Source organism: Cyanistes caeruleus, chromosome 18 (assembly GCF_971803275.1).
Source record: "Cyanistes caeruleus chromosome 18, bCyaCae1.hap1.1, whole genome shotgun sequence".
NCBI lineage: Eukaryota > Metazoa > Chordata > Aves > Passeriformes > Paridae > Cyanistes > Cyanistes caeruleus.
Window position 1 is genome coordinate 7543424 of NC_141718.1, and position 16059 is coordinate 7559482.

At 45.6% G+C, this 16059-nt stretch overlaps 1 protein-coding gene across 1 annotated transcript in view; it reads right to left on the reverse strand.

Annotated features, from left to right (window-relative positions):
• Positions 1 to 16059, reverse strand: part of TBX1 (T-box transcription factor 1) — a 151110-nt gene that overhangs the window by 78612 nt on the left and 56439 nt on the right. The gene's annotated exons all lie outside the window — the stretch shown is intronic.

Genomic DNA, 16059 nt, shown 5'->3' on the forward strand with positions numbered 1-16059 from the left:
AGTGAGACTGTCTGAACATTAAGCTTTTCTCCAGGAACAGTCACTGAATTCACCAATCTCTGTGTTGTGCTGCCTTCTACCACAGTGCCTGTATGTGCAGTCCAGCAGAGCAGCACGTTGAATTTCATCATCTCTCCAGGCCTCTCCCTGAGTGCCCAGAAGCGTGCTGCTCACCTGCTCACTCACACAGCCCCTCTCATCTCCCCAGACACCTGTGAAATACCCTCTCATTGGGACTCTAGAGCCACTACTCTCTTTATCAGCCAAAGGAGCCTGCAAGGAACAGTTTTTTTTCAGGCGTGTTTTCCAGCACAGATGCACAGAGGTGCATACAAATTCAACACAAGTTTTCAGGCTGGTTACCACAGGTCAGCAGGTGACAGGATGCATAGTTTAATTTCTGCCTCCAAATACTGTTAGCTACTTGTTTTCTTATTTGCTGTCCATCACTGGGCTCCCAGGGGTGCTGCCAGCATTTAAATATATTTCAGTATGAATTCTAGTTATTTAGGAAAGAAATAAACTCATTCCTATTACTGAGATGCCTGGTGTTTTATGTGGTGGGGACTCTGCTTAACTACTGTTCTACCAACCTTCCTCTACGGGAAACATTTCTGCCTGTTCTACACGAGGTGCCTGTGCGTGTTCAAGCAGCGGAGCTGCAGGTACAGCCCAGCAATCCACGGCACAGCCGCGCTCCAGCCCTGTCCCGCTCCAGCCCTGTCCCGCTCCAGCCCTGTCCCCGTTCCAGCCCTGTCCCAGTTCCAGTCCTGTCCCCGTTCCAGCCCTGTCCCTCTCCAGCCCTGTCCCGCTCCAGCCCCGTCCCTCTCCAGCCCTGTCCCTCTCCAGCCCTGTCCCGCTCCAGCCCTGTCCCGCTCCAGCCCTGTCCCCGTTCCAGCCCTGTCCCTCTCCAGCCCTGTCCCTCTCCAGCCCTGTCCCGCTCCAGCCCTGTCCCGCTCCAGCCCTGTCCCCGTTCCAGCCCTGTCCCAGTTCCAGTCCTGTCCCCGTTCCAGCCCTGTCCCTCTCCAGCCCTGTCCCTCTCCAGCCCTGTCCCGCTCCAGCCCCGTCCCTCTCCAGCCCTGTCCCCGTTCCAGCCCTGTCCCTCTCCAGCCCTGTCCCCGTTCCAGCCCTGTCCCTCTCCAGCCCTGTCCCTCTCCAGCCCTGTCCCCTCCGTCGGTGGCCGGGGGCCCGCGGCGGCCGCAGCGCAGCGCACGGAGACACCTCGCGGCGAGCCCTGTAACTACACAGGGTGCCAGGGTCCCCCTCCCCGTCCAGCCCCACCGACCCACGAGCCCCTGGCCAAGGCGAAGGCAAGCAGTGCTGGACCAGCTCTTGTGAACAGTTCATAAGGCCAAAGCTGTTGCCCTGTGCGGGGCAGTGGGTGAGTGAGTGTATGCATCACCCGCAGGAGCACCCAAAGCCCAGCAGCAGCACAGCAAGCCGGGCAGAAGGCCAAGGGCAGGAAGATGATCAAGCCTGCTGGCCAAAGAAGATGCTGTAGAGTTGGTTTTCAAGAATATGTCGGTGCGGTAGGAGAGCAGAACACAGACAACCCTGGGACAGCCTTCTGTTCTGCACAGATAGGGTGTAAAAGTATTTTTCCTTCTTAACGATGACAAAAAGAGATGATGCAGGACACTGCATCACAGCTGAGGAGTTCTCCTGTGGAGAATAGGACACAGATTTGTACTTCATCAGTATGCATCTGGCCAAAACCCCTGGGGCCTGAATTTTTTTCCCAAAAGGCCTGAAGTGATCACCCATTATGTGGCCAGAAGCAGAGCCTACCTGCTGCCTACTGGCCGTGTGTGCAGAGTTTTCCTGTGAAAATGAGAGGCTGGCAGCCTACACTTCTGATGCTGAAGCACTGTTGGAAGCTTGCTCTACTTGGGGGCTTTTGTTTCCTTGACTTGAAAATGAAGTAGTAATGTATGACATGCAAGGTTGTCATTATCATAGCAGAGATCTTGGAGGTCCTTGGAAGAGAAGTGCTGGAGAAATGCAACCTATTAAAAATGCAGTTTTCTCCTTGCCAATTCTATTCTGCTTCAAGGAAAGAGGTTTTTGCAATGACAGCTGGGATGAGCTGGTTTTGACAAGTCAGAGTATGCAGGTATTGATGGAAGTTTTAAGTGAAACATGACTAAAAGACTAAAAGTGCTTTTGCCTTCCATGCCCAAGTGTTTCACTTTTCCTATAAACAATCACAGCAGTGGGCACTGAGAAGTGTCAAGAATCCATACTTGATTTCAGCAGGGTACCAGCAAATCCAGAAAAGCACAATTGTTCAGACAAGTTCTTCAGCATATTCTCCCACTGGGCTTCTTGCTGGACAGCCTGGAACTGAGCCAGCCATGTCCTGGCTGATAATCTCTGCTCTTGTAACCCCCTGTAGTTCTCAGGTAGTGAACTTATTGCAAGGCATATTTTCACACCTACTTGCCACTTTCTAGAATTTTTTTTTTTTCCTGCTGAAAATTCTTCTTATTTTATTTTAATTTTACACTGAGGTTGGGATTTCCCTCCAAGGGTGACTGCCATACACACCTCCTTGGGAGCTGCACAAGGCCAGCTGAAAGGCCAAAACTGCATGTGTAGATTTTCTCTGCAGTGCTTTGGGGAATGCTTCCTAGACTGGGGGCTCAGGCGGGCTCTGCCTCCCAGACCAGGGGAGAGGAGCTGGAGAAGAGACTGAGTGCACCTCACCCCTCCTGATGTGCTGTGAAAACTACACTGGATGCACCAGCTGGTCTCAGGGCTCTGCTGGCAAGTGCTGGCATGCACTTCAGCCTGCTCATGTTGGGGGGGGAAAGCATCAGGAAGGTCCCCTGATTTTATAGCATCAGATCACATCTGGGGTGACAACCTGTTCCAGTGGAGTTAAGGCAGAAGAGAAAGGATATTTTTCCAATGTTAACTTTTAATTAAATCTTAATGCCTTAATTAAAGCAAGGAGGGCTTAATTAAGGACTTAACTAAAATTTAATACTTTAATGGGACTAAATACTTTAATTTATCACCAAGCTGAAAAAGAAAAAAAAGCATTAGGGCTCACTCTGAGATGCACATACACACACCAGTCAATTATGAAAGAATCCTGGGGTGTCAGGTTCATCCATCAGAGCATGCTGTGTGCAAGGGCAAATCCGTGGTTGTTCACATTTCCGTGTTACCTGCCTAAAGCATAAGCATAACTTGAGATCATTGTATTAAAAGGTACACGGTACCTTTGTCTCTTTCTAAAGACTATTTTCTGAGCTGATGAAGCCCTTCTCTGGTCTGTCCAATTCATGCTGCTGCAGCAGCTCAGGGATGAGGGTGGAGGGGTCCTGGTGTGCCTGCAAATGGCCAGGCTCCGAGCCCATGAGCTGCTGCTTCAGGGCGGTGTGTGATTTGAAGATACCCCATCACTGGCACACAGCCCACAGCTCTGAGGACTGGATAGTCCTGTCCAGCATTATTGCAGTGACAGGAACCCTGCAAGGCATTTGGCTGGCTTTTAAAGGCTGAGTTTTCACAGAGCTCAGAGCTTAGCACCTCCCATCCTCCTCAGATGGGATGTTTATCAATATTTCTTGTGCCTGGGAAATACAAGTCTAAGCCACTGCATTTCACTTTCAGCTTTTCAAGTGTGATGTCCTTACACTGTGACACCTGTACCTCACAAGTAAGTGGGTTTTAAGGTGCTTCTGATTACAGCTTCTGAAAGATTTTACACACACACTGGTCTTTCAAAGGAATCATTTCTAACCATGTGACTTTTCAAACTCATGATCAAGTACACCAATTAATACAGCTACCTAGAGAAGAGTCAAGACTAATGACAAGCACAGAAAATCCACACTTTTACATTTTTTACATTGTGTTTTGCCCTGTAACATTTTCTGCAACTGATCTTGAAAATCTTCTGAAAAGTCAGTAGGTATCATCGTGATTTTACCAGCAGAGAAGTTGAGATATGGATGGGGCAGTAAATGACTAATCCAAGATCAGACAGTGACCTCACAGATATTTTGAAGACACTTCCCCACCAGGCAGTGTGCAGCTGCACTCCTTTGAAGGGAATTGGAGCTTAAATAGAACCTTAGGTTCAGCAAACTCAGCCCTTCTCCTGGGTGTAATGTGATACTATGTGGGGCTTGGCATTTTGGTCAGACTGTCATTTCTTCAAACAGAAATCTGCCCAGCCTCTGGAGAAAGGACACATATGTTTCCTATAACAAGACTGTACATTATTTTTTATATGTATAGGAAGACTATAATATCTGAGAAGACTCATTACGTGCTAACCATTCATATCTGCAATTCTCTGTGGAGTCACATAGGCCTAATACATTAACTATATCAGACACATGGAGGGCCAAAGCTTCATCTCTGTCCAAGGAGCACAGCGCAGCAGGACCGGCAGGTCAGGATGCAGAGACCCCTCTCTATTTCTCTACCCACCTTCATCAGGAGCAGAGCAGTCCCCCAGAAACCTCAGCAACACTTAGGGCAGTTATTCATGGCCAGAGGTGGGAGCACATCTGGGAGCAATGGGACAGGGTGTGAGGGTACATATAGCCCAGACACATCCCCTGGGCTGATTTGCTACAGGGACACCAACATACAGGAACTTTCAGGAGCTCTGGGTGATTTTGCTACCCCCAGGATGTGCTTATCCATTTACAAAGCAGAGACAATGTTAGGGGGGTGCAAATGTAAAATACTCCCCAAACCACGTTAGCCATTTCCCCCATAAATCAAGAAGATGTGCTGGGTTCTGCCTCCTTGCAATCCTCCCCAGGATGTGAGGAGAACCACTCTCCTAGCACACCCTTGCTTGCTGAGTCTGCGTGCTCAGCCTGTGGAGGCAGCTCGGGGGTGAGGGGCTGGGGACTTGCCCCATGCACTAGCAGTAATTACTCTACTGTGATTCTTGCTCATCTCTGGCCCATGAAATCAAGGCCAAACTTTGGAGTATGTGTGGGGGGTGAGGAGATGGAAGCTGGGCCCGAACTGCCTTAACTGGTTCCACAGAGCTGCTGCTTTCCGCAGTGAGCAAGCCAGAACAATGTCATCTCAATACCCCGTGCTAATCTGGGGGAAACTGAGCGTGACCAACTTCACGCATGACAGCCTGGAAGCCAAGCATGGGAGGTCAGCAGCAGCCTTGCTCAGAGCTCCTTCACAGTCAGCTTGGAGAGGTGAGGCACACGGACAAACACATCCCAGTGCCCCGTCACTCTCAGCATCCACTGCCACAGAGCCTGGTCATCGTGCTGAGACCCCAATCCCCATACTGACAGCCTGAGCTTTCAGGGTCTCAGCTATCCACCAGCAAGAAAGGCTGGTGCACGTTTTAGGCGTGCTGTCATTAACAAATGAGGCAGGGCGCTTGATTAATTCCACAGGTTTCTTCCATTAGGAGCCACTACATCATTGCTACACGAGAGCCTTCCTCCCCTCAGCGCTGACCTTCCTCCCACAGCTCGCCCATTTCCCTTGGCTGTGGAAGTTATTACAGACTGGTTATTTGAAAGACCTGGAAACCGGGGCAGCCGCTGCTTCCTTTCATCTCCAGCTCTGCTGCTCCTCACTCCTTGGCAGTTTGGAAGGATGGTGGAAGTAATTAATGGCTGGGGAGTGGAGGAGGAGGTGCTCCTAAGAGGGGAGTCAAAAATTCCTCTTGACAATGACCACATGTCTGAGGCTTGGCTACTAGTTCACCTGACAGCAATAAGGGCCTAATAGTCATTAGTCACCGCTGCAGACACGCTCCATGCACTTCTCCATACTCTTTCCATGATGAAGGCTGAAAGTAAAACAGCATCAACCACCCTGATGCTTTCAACAAACTTTTGTCACTTTGCAGGGAAAGACTGAAGAACTGATGGCTCAGAGAGCTCTGTCAGCATACCTAACCACAGACAGGGAAGATCTTCAAGCACAGAAATATAGCAAATAAAAAAAGATTTTAAAATGTCAGCTAAAATCCTCCAGGAAATGAGACAGCTGGGACGGGTCAGAGAATACCCACAGGGAATTCAGGCTGATCAATATGGAAAGTTTCTGTGATCTGATTCTGCATGACCTGCAGCTCCCAGTTTACTCTTCATGTCTCTTCCTCAGCAGTCTCTCATACACTACCCTGCCTTTAATTTCTCTCTGCACCTGATCCTGGATTATCTAAGGGCTTGCATTCAAAGTACTTTGTTTCTGTGGTGCAAGAAACAGGCATAAAAATACAGTGGTCATACCATAGCCGAAAAGCAAGCAGAGAGCTTGGCTCTGCAGCATTGTATTTAGGGCAGTAGAGAGCTAGGGTCAGACCCCAGCCCCTGCCTCCTGGCCCCATGCCTGCCCAGGCCAGGAATCTATGTGCTGCTCTCCCTGCTGCCTTTCCCACCCGCTCACACATGATAATATCTGAGGTTTTGGCTCAGAGTCACCTGCAATTAGAACAAAACTGGCAACTTTCTGATGTTAAACTTCAGATAAAATTGGTTGTGAATGATAAAATAAAAAAGAATGAGTGTTATAAAGTGGAAATGATATATCTGAGAGCTGATCAGGATCTAGAAGAGCAATGCAGAAATGCTAATGCTCCTCCGTGGAGGATTTGGAGATTATGTTTTGGACTGAGTGCAAAACCAAAACATTTTGAAATGCAGGCAGGAAGGGAGTTCGGCTCTGGATCTTGGCAGCCATCTGCTTGCCAAACTGTCCCACAGCCACAAGTCATGGAGACTCCCTCAGGCTCTGAGCATGTCCTAGACCTACCGACCGCAAGGCCAGTGGCTGAGGTACAGACCTGGCACCTGAGCTGTGCCCACCCCTCAGCTTGGTATTGTCCCCCAGGTGTGTTAGCAAGGAACAAGTGGGCTTACAGTCAGGGCTCTGCAGAGATCCCTGCCTGGGGCCTTCCAGCCTCCCTTGTCATGGAGCTGCTTCACGGTGTCAGCTGGATTCTGGACTCTCAAAAGCCTTCTGGAGCAGAGGCTGCAGCTTTGCTTTTCTGAGAATTCTTCAGTTTTTCTACTTTATAACCCAGCACTCTGCATTACCTATCTCTCTGTACCCTTGCCAGATAAATTAATCCTGCCATTCCCATTTTTCAACAGGAAAACAGGGGCATAACAAATCACAGTAGTCGGCCCAGGGCCAGACAGAAGATCTGACCTATTGAATCCAGGTCATGCAGTTCTTCAACCAGGGTCTTAATTGCAAGATCATCAATTCCTCCATCCACAGCTGTCTAAGAAGACTTTTTTCCCAGAAAAGTAGGTAAAAGACTCTTTGGGACCAGCTGCCTTTCTTAAGTATCTTTGCCAAGCTTTTCTGCCCCATTTAAGAGGGCTCAGGCATGGTTTATAAAATATCAGATGGAGAGCTCTGAGATAAAGCCCTTTCTTTTAGTAATGCTCAATACAGTGCGTGATTTGGCTGCAGAGGAAAAGCATTGCTGTTTAGAAAAGAGTTCTCCTCTTGGCCTGACCTAGACATCAGTCATTATAAGTAATTGTCATATCACTGAGAGAAGAGCAGATCATTTCACTGGTGGAGCAGCCATGCTGTTTTTGAGAAAAACTGCAGTCTCCAAGGAAAGCCGCAACAGGCTTGATTGGCGCCCAGCTGCCATGCAGAAGTTAAACCAGATGAGCTGTGTCAGCCCAGTGGAAGGCAAATGCATGGTAGCTGCTCCAAAAGCCTCTCTGCCCCTAGATTTGTCACTGACTGCATTGTTATCTGCAAGGGGGCAGAATCTAATCAGAAACACATTTTTGAGTGAAGGACTGACCTCTGCAGTATCACCAGGAATTTCTGAGGCGGTACAGCTGTGCAAGTACCTTCCCATCTCTGGGAGGCAGAGTCATGTCCACTTTCATTTCAGTGCTTCAGGCTCTCATGTGGTGCTGAGCAGCATTTATTTCCATCTTAAATCCATTTACTGTATTTGAAATACAGCTGCAGAGCACTGAGATGTTTCAGAAGAAACAAGTCAGAGAGGATCAACTGAAAGAATCAAAGACTCTTATAATAACCCTTGCCTATTCCAGCATTTCACTATGGTATTTCTACAGTGTTCAGTAGTGTGTGTTTGGCCACTCACCATTTGTCTTCCACAAAAGCACCTCTTCTTGGTTTGAAGAAGAAACAAAAAAAAATGTGCATAGAACCTTGTTCTATTAATTATTCTTACTGTCAAAAAGGGTGGGGGGAAGTGCGTAATTTTATAATTATTTGGCTTCACCTTTTAGCCAATTTCTTGTTCTGCCTTTCCACTCAGATTAAACAGTGTTTTGTTCTTGGTATTTTCCTTTTGCAAAGTTGCTCATCTACTGTAGCCAAGTCACCTCTCAGACTTCATTTTGGAGAGTCAGATGAGCTGAGCTGTTTAAATATTTCACACTGTTTAGCTTGAAATTGTTTGTGATGCTCCTTCTCCCCTGCTCTTCCCCCATCTCCATTTTCAGTAGTGTGGAGCTGACCCCTAATATGGCCTGTAGAGGATGTCCTAGCATCAGTCCCACCAGTGTAGCCCAGTGTCAGAATCCCCTACCTACAATTCCATCCTGATCCTTTTTCAGAGCCTGGGGGAACCCTAATGCTATCCAAGGACACAGATCTCACTCCAAAGCTGTTCTTGTGAAGGCAAGAACTCTCTTTGAGGTCAGGTATACAAGAGCTGTGAAGACTCTGGGCTTCGTCTCCAACAGAAGCAAAAAAGGAAATTCTACAGAAGCTAATAACAGCCTCAAAATGTAATTAATTTCCTGCAGAGCATTTTATTAATACCCCTTGAACATGTTCTCAGCAGTGTACAGTACCCACGGGTGTGCAGCACTGGAGACCTCTGAAAGCCGGCCCCAGGGCTCAGTCTGGAGGGTGCTGAACACCTTCCTGCTCCTGGACACTGCACACTCTCCATGAAGCCTCCTTAAATGCACCAATTTCAGACTCTGAGATGGAAACCCTTCACAGAATAAGAGAGATTATTTCTTTGCTGCCTTTCAGCTTTGTTTTCAGGATTACATCAAGTAATCTGAAGAAAAATCAGTGCAAAAATTCTTTATACCAAAACTATAAGGATAAAAAAATAACTAAAAAAAAAAAAAAAATGTAGGAGAATGAAACCACTCAGTCAATGTTTTGTTTCTTTGTTTTGTTCTAATATACTTGATTTTCCCCTAAACCCACTCACAAACTTTAGGAGAAAATTAGGAGTAATTGTAATAAACATGCCAGTTTTCCAGTGATTTGAGGTCACTGTGGGATCCAGGAGCAGATGAGCTGAACACAAGTTTTTTCATCTTATTCTGCAAGTAAGGGCAGGACTCACAATTGTCTCACATACATAAATCCTATAAATGCCTGTGGACCTTGTACATGGGATTAAGACCTTTTCAAGGTGAGAAGTTCTAGCCACAATTATATGGTTGGAAATCTGAGTCTTCACCTGGTATTGAGACAACTTATTCACAAGTTCCTGTTCTTGACAGCTGGCACTCTGCTAAAATGCAAGTGGAATATTTTCAAAAGCACTCCCAAAAGTTAAATCTTCCATTTTAATATTCAAAATAAGAAACAGCTCTTCCAAAACACTTGGCACTGCCCCTCTGAAAATCACCAGTCATGTCTGTGCTTATTTTATAACATCTGGCAACTTTCTGTCATGCCCCACTGCTGGGTAACAACCTTGGTGACTTTTTGGCAGCTATTACATTATTTGCTCATTTCAATCCCAAGGCTCAGCTGCTGGATTGAAGACCCTGAACAGCAGAGCACTTAGCTGCTCTTCATGGTTACTGGGAAACACCTAAAAATGCAAAACAAACATATCCTAAAGGCTCAGATGCTAAAAGGAAGATTATGTTTTTATACTCTTGATTTTTTGGCCTGCTGCATACGTTTTGATCACTGAGGGTTTTGCAATTATGCAAATGGCTGACGAACCCTCTGAAGCTGGAGCTGAGCTGGAGTTCAGAGGCATACCTGTAATAAAATCCCATGATGACTTAGGAGTGCCACTTCAGGCAAATACCCCTTTCCAAGATAAAGAGCAACACTCTATTGCAGTATGCTGGGTTCTTCTCATTCTTTTGCCTTCCTGATGTCTGGCACAAGTCCAAATTCTCTCCATTTTCCACCCACCCATCATACATACTCTGCTAAATATCCTGTCCTCTTGTCGTTTTGGCAAAAAATAAACTATGCACGAGAAAGAATTATGCCTGTGAGGCTCTCATAAAAAAATTCCTCTGAACGATAAATCAAAACAAAACAATAATTATCACCAGCCACAGGACCACATTTATGTTTCTCATATTTTCCTCTTACTTTTTGTAGATTATCAAGTCTACACAAGAGCAAGAGCCAGATTTTCTTAAAGATACTGATACACCAGTAATCTCCAAATCCAAAACTGAAGCTCACCTTGTCTACAAGAGAATTCTCTATACTATTTACAAAAAGATTGAAATTTTCTCTTAGAATTATAAATGGTACATTTCTGTCCTGGAAACAAGATGCCTTGTTTTTTCCTATGACTACATAAATCTTCCACGGTCCCTTCTGTGCTACTTCTGACTTGCATTTAATAAGTAATGAGGAGTTACAAAGTGATTTTTTTCGCAAGGCTCTCAAGGGCATTGACAGGGACAAAAATGCTGTAGATGGACAAACTGAGGCACAAGGGACTTGCCCAAATTCACAGTATGGCTGGGTGGAGGCAGCTGCCTGATCTCACCTGGCAGATGTCCAGCTTTCACTGGCACAAGTCCGGATAAGGCTTAGGGGCATTTCCCCCTGGGACCACGGACCACAGGATACATCCAGCTATGCAGGAACAGCACCCGGCTCAGAGGTGTTCTCCAGCCATGCTGGGCTTGAGGAATGCAAGTGGGGATGAGACAGGAGCTTCCCACTCCTGCAGAAAGGGTTGGGCTGTATGAAAATGGGAAGGGCCAGAGAGAGCAACTCTCCTCCCTACTGGCCAAGGTCTGCCCAGTTTTTGGTTGCTGGGCTTCTGTGTGACATGGACCGAAAGGACAGAGTGGATAGGCTTAGAAGGAAATGTTCACTAGAAAAATGTTGAAAGAATCAGCATGCAGTCTAAAAAAGAGAAGGAAAAGCAACACTCCACTGTCTTTCCCAGCTTGGCAAAGCTCTAAAGGCTCCATTCCCTGAAACAACATGTAGCTGTGGCAATCAGCTCCCAGAGCTAAGGTGTAACCTCACCTTTCCTTCTCCAACAGCCTTGGAGCTTGAACAGTGCCAAATCCTTCAAAAAGCTCAAGAGCAGATGGAATTAATGTATGAAGCCCCACCAAAATAAACGTTTATGGGACTTTTTCTGACACTTCACAGGAGCTCAGACAGCTATCCAGCCTTTGTGTCAGCACCTGTCAGCTTATTCCCACTCCAGCAGGCATCAGGACTTGTGCCTCTGTGTGCTCTTACAACAGCAATTAGGCTCATTAGAGAGCAATTAACATTATTACTTATCAGCAAAGTATTTTATTTTAAAGTATTATCAGAAGTATTTTAAAATTAGTTTGCAAATACATTTGCCCACAGGAAAAAAATACCATTTGCTGGATTTCAGCATTCCTGGAACTTAACTGTACTAAAAACAAAATAATAAAAACCCACATGTAATTCCTAACCAAATCCACTGAAAAGGGGCGTTGAAATAATAATTTTTTTTACTGCTAGGATTAAGGAGTAAGTTACAGCAATGCTTTTATCTTAATACATGAACTTTTGTGTCGATACATTAGCCATGGTAGTGTCAAACAAAGTCCTGACTGCAAAGTGATGCAATGTATGAGGGTGCAAGCCCAGCCAGACACACCATGGTGTGTAAGGATGCTGTGTAAGGATGAACCTCACTCCCTACAAAAGTCTAAGTAATTCATGTGTAGCAATCCAGTTAACAAAAGATGATTCAAGGCACTGGACATTTACAGAGAGAAACAGCACAGATCTAAGCTGTGGCTGGGATCCTCTGGTGAGTTTTCCCCATGAAATGAAGTGTGGTGCAGGCACTGGAGAGCACAGAGACACAAACTGTAAGCTGAGGTTCAGAAAAGACTATCACCTCCAATGCCTTGATATGTTGCTTGGGTGAGCTAAGCACTGTATACAACCTAGTAAAGCCTGAGATTTATCAGATTAATGCAAGCAGATCACATCTGAATCCAAGTTGGTTTATATGCAACAACTTTCTCAACCCCGCAGTATATTCTCCTACTCATCCAGTCTGCAGCTATCACAGTCTCAGGCAGACAACAAAACCTCAATCATAACCAGTGTTCACTGAAGTGAAGAAAACCAAGCCTCTGAAAGCACCTGTGGAGGATGGCCGATCATGCATGGGGTGAATAATAAATAGATGTAGTCTGTAAAAATGAATACCCTGTGAGTTGTGGAGAATAGGCAGTGGGACACTGAGCTGGGATCCAAATGTTCTCACTGGAGATCAACTGATACCCCTTGGCAGCATGAGGTGCTTCTGCAAGACACTCTGCTAAGTAAAAATATGTTTGGAGGGTCAGTTATGACCAGGCTGACATCTTATGTCACTTGGGCCAAAGAGCTCATCCTGTCAGTTGTCCATCCTGCCATTTCTGGCAGGGTGTTAGGGGGAAGACTAAGGCATTGTACCTGGCACGCCTATTAGTTTTATTTTCATAACTACAGTCTCTCAAATGTAAATGCCAAACAAGCACATCATTGGCCTGGCAACATGAGCCACAATCTTGGAATGTGACTGCATGGTAATGTTGAGGGCAAATTTCTAAATACTCCCCACCCTTCCCTGAGAAATGCAGAGACACAGGCTATTAAATAATCTCTTCATTTCAGTAATTTAGTTGCTGTTTGTACAACACTTTGAACACGCACGGTGCCACAGCACAGAAATGCTAAGTACTGGGTTATTTAGCTGTAAAGTCTGTGATAATCCCTCATTATGAAATAATAATTAATCATCATCATTTTATTCAAGAGCTCCTCACCCCTGCCCCCACCCAAGCCCTACAGGCACTGACCAAACTCTCTCCTGTCTGGACAGGACAGGTTGGTTATGGATGCAAAGTTCAGGTATGAACTTCGGGGAAGTTCAGGGCTGTGCCTACCTGTGTGTCTCACCCAGCCCAGCGGAGGGACAACGCTTCCTAATCTCCAGCTGAGGATCAAAGCTATGGATCCACCCAGCCCAACCATTCCCATCATTCTTACTAGTCCAGAGAGGGAAATTGAGACATTCAAAGGGTAACTGAGGACTTCAGAAGATTGCATCCAAGGGAGCTCTCTCCTTTCATGAGGAACAGAGTACCTGACTCAGCTGTCTCTGTTTTCTGTATAAAGATGGGGCAGATCTTCAAGGTCTTCCTCCCTGGGGGCAAGGAATATCTTGTTCTTAATGACTGCCCAGAGCAAGGTGCAGGGCACTGTGAGGCTGTTTGGTTTGAGAGCTATCTGTACTAAAAGCAATTTGGCATTAATAATATTAAAAATTAGCACAAAAATATAGTCATGGCTGCTGCAGGCAGAAGACAGAACAGAGCCTGGATATGTGAGAAGCCAGAGGGGACACACCGTAGCAACACTGCGGCCTTGAACTGGTGCCTAGCCACTTCCACCAGCTGTAAAGCCCCACTGCATTTATAGCCTGGGAAAGCACTCATGAAATGAAGAGGCAACAGACAGGGCTTAGTCATCAAAGAGGAAGATGCGGTGTCTCCTCCTGCCTGGGACCCTGAGCTCTCCCCAGCAGTTAGCAGTGCAAACAGTGCAAACAGCCTGCTGTGAGCATTACACCTCTTCCCCCCATCCTACCTCTTAAAAGATCTGCAATTCTGACCAGACTTGAAGGTGTTGTATTTCTTGTGGGAGCTGCTCTGCTTTCTACAAGATGTTTTAGAGCTGATGTAGATATTCATGTAGCAGCTGAGTGGAGATGTGCATTCCTACATGAGTTTGAAGATTTGTGTCTAAGTGTTTTAAATTATCTTTAACTTGCACAGCACAAGCCCCACAGCATTACAGGCATCTTTATGGCCAGTAGGTCTCCCACCAACCCTGGTCATCCTGGAAAACCACGCCTCAGCCTTCTCCCAAAACTTTATCAAAGAGATGTCTGCAGCTGCTCCCATCTACTTTAAAGGTTTAATAAAACTAAAGTGGAAAACCTTGTGAGATGGCTCCTATTTCATCATGCTGTCTGGGGAGAATCTAAAATTAATGTCCTAGATATCAAAAGCAAGATTAGGGTGAGCTAAGTTACATCTGACTGGCAAACAAACATGAACAAAGTTTATGGAGGTAGAAAACCTAAATAAATCACAATTGCTGACATGCCCCTTCTGCAGCTGAGCTAGGAATGATGTGAGCACTGGTGTCAGGCAGCACCAGGTAAAGGGAGACTCACACACCTTAGCAGATGTCACATTCTGTCACAGAGCACACACAGCAGAGTAACAAACTGCTCTAGCAATGTACCCCTTACCAGAGCCTCTATTTTTGTGAGGCATTACACTGAGTTCTCCATGATAATGTGAGAGAAAATACTAACAAAAGTATGTCCAGGATGCATTAAATAGCCTGAAACCACTTCAAAGACAGAATATGAAAAGAATTTTCAAGAGGGAGGAATTTGGGGAGTTTTAGAAAGTATTCTGGACAGATGTATTCTTTTAGTTCAAAAGTTTTCACTATTCTTTTTCAATAGCATGGAAGAAACTATACTACCAGCACTGGAGAAAAAAATCCAGAAAACACATGCAGAGTTGGATTAGCTTTTCATTCTTGCAGGAGAAGGTACCCTGAAATTCAGGTTTTTTAAGCTCCAAGCAGTTCAGCTAATACAAGAAATAAGACCTTCACTTCAAAATGTGAGTGGTATTCACAACTGGAACTGAGAGGGCTTCTTCATCAGTCACACTGTTAAAATACAGAGGAGAACTTTCTGCAGTAGTGCAGGGGAGCTGTTACCTGTCCACAGATATTGCTGGATATCTTGCCAGTGCTGAAGTTCTTTGGTCTGCAGCTACACAGCAGGTCTCTTCTGCCCTTAAAGTCTCTCTAGTTACATTAGACCAGGGCCAAATCTTGTTCATAGTTACACTGAATTTAATCCAGAGCAAATTCATGAACCTGTTCAATATGCACTAGATTTATACCAGCATAAGGAACAATATTTTTATGAACCCTCATATTTAGATTTTGACTTTCTCACAGGAAAACAGACCATACCTGAAAGAGTCTTTTCAGGGAGCTGCCTGCTATGTGTTAGTAAGATACTTTCCAGGCTAGGACTCTCACTGTCTTTCTCTTTACTCTTCAGCAGGTTTCCATTCAAATCAGGTTGTTTGCCTCTTGGCCATGGATACTTCTGCAAAGACTGACTTTCAGATGGGATGACATTTCCAAAGCGCTTGGAGGGACAAGTCTGACCATGCTGTTCTGTGGCTGTGACACATAATCAAATACTGACCCAGAGGGAAGGTTTTTTGGCTGAAAAATGAAATAGAAATAGATCCTTTTGCCTGTGTCACAGCTTGACAGCGAAGATGAAGAAATGGGGAATAGAGGGACACTGAGGAAGAATGACTTCACCACAAAGCTGTTCCCTAGCCAAGACTGGCAGTGGATTCAATAAGGAAAAGCAAAGTTTCCAAAGCACACAGCCCTGTTTTCATCCTACAATAGCAGCAAAACTGGACTCAGGTTTGACAACTCAAAGACAAGAGACAAGATGGCACAAACAAACCACAGGAGCTGAATCAAGGTCCCACTGGGACCTGACTTTGCTCTCACTTACATTGCTACAAAACCCACATGGCAATGGAATCACATCATTTTAAGGAAAAAATGGAGAACAAATTTTATTTTTTGAGAAATTATATTTTCTCTTTGTTACGAGATTATGGTCATGTTATGCCAAGATCAGTTATGAAACTTGGTGTTTCCAAAGGCATAATGAAATACAAATCCCAGCATTTTGCCCTTGTATACCCATTGAGTGAACAGCCATTCTCCAAAGCTCTCTGGTGATTACACCATGTAATCGGC